Source organism: Aethalodelphis obliquidens, unplaced genomic scaffold (assembly GCF_003676395.1).
Source record: "Aethalodelphis obliquidens isolate GAN/ISIS:26980383/991018 unplaced genomic scaffold, ASM367639v1 scaffold8, whole genome shotgun sequence".
In the NCBI taxonomy this organism is placed as follows: Eukaryota; Metazoa; Chordata; class Mammalia; order Artiodactyla; family Delphinidae; genus Aethalodelphis; species Aethalodelphis obliquidens.
The window spans coordinates 38,469,335-38,470,616 of record NW_020837952.1 but is presented as its reverse complement, the minus strand read 5'-3'; the positions used below and the strand labels follow the sequence as shown (position 1 = coordinate 38,470,616).

The following is a 1,282-nucleotide window of genomic DNA, read 5'->3' as shown; positions in this document are numbered from 1 at the left end:
TATGCATAGGAGATCCTAAAGATGTGGGAAACCAATCTGATACTTATTTTTCTGAAACCAATCTGATACCTGTTTTCTATCATAGCTGGAACTGGAAGCTGTATCCATTAAGTTTTTGCTCTGCTGTAGGACCCTAGGAATCTAAGTCCCTAGGGGAGGAAGGGCTAGGAGGACAAGAGGAGGAAGAAGCCTCTAATGTTTAGGCTCCAAAATTCCCATACGTTGTTCCCATAAGAGCAACAATCAGGGGGTCTCTTTTTCGTGGCACCTTGGTGGCAGTCGGCTGCTTCAGAATGAAGCTGAACATCTCTTTCCTGGCCACTGGCTGCCAGAAACTCATTGAAGTGGACGATGAACGAAAACTTCGTACCTTTTATGAGAAGCGTATGGCCACAGAAGTTGCTGCTGATGTTCTGGGTGAAGAACGGAAGGGTTATGTGGTCCGAATCAGTGGTGGGAATGACAAACAGGGTTTCCCCATGAAGCAGGGTGTCCTGACCCATGGCCAAGTCCGCCTGCTACTGAGCAAGGGGCATTCCTGTTACAGACCAAGGAGGACTGGAGAAAGAAAGCACAAATCTGTATGGTGTTGCATTGTGGATGCCAATCTGAGCATTCTCAATTTGGTCACTGTAAAAAAAAGGGGAGAAAGATATTCCTGGACTCACTGATACTACTGTGCCTCGTCGCCTGGGGCCCAAAAAAGCTAGCAGAATCCACAAACTTTTCAATCTCTCTAAAGAAAATGATGTCCACCAGTGTGTTTTGAGAAAGCCCCTAAACAAAGAAGGTAAGAAACCTAGGACCAAAGCACCCAAGATTCAGCGTCTTGTTACTCCACGTGTTCTGCAACACAAACTTTGGCATATTGCTTTGAAGAAACAGCGTACTAAGAAAAATAAGGAAGAGGCTTCAGAATATGCTAACCTTTTGGCCAAGAGAATGAAGAAGGCCAAATAGAAAGGCCAGGAACAGAATGCCAAGAGACAGAGGCTGTCCTCTCTGAGAGCTTCTCATTCTGAGTCCAGTCAAAAATGAGATATTCTAAGAGTAACAAATAAATAAGATCAGACATCACACACACACACACAAAAAGAGCAACAATCAGGTTCTAGAAAAAGTTTCAATTTGCATGTGAATACCACTTTAGCATAAAAAGTCAAGAAAATATTATCTATTTCAAATGGGAGGATGGTTTGTTGGTGGATAATATGAAGGAGGTAGAGAGTACCTTAAGCTTACTTTGACATATGACTACTAAACACCTGTTTTTCAACAGTAC

At 43.1% G+C, this 1,282-nt stretch overlaps 1 pseudogene; it reads left to right on the top strand.

Moving 5' to 3' along the window:
- The first annotated feature begins 277 nt into the window (after positions 1-277).
- On the top strand, positions 278-1,038 carry LOC113621324 (40S ribosomal protein S6 pseudogene; annotated as a pseudogene).
- The last annotated feature ends 244 nt before the right edge of the window (positions 1,039-1,282 follow it).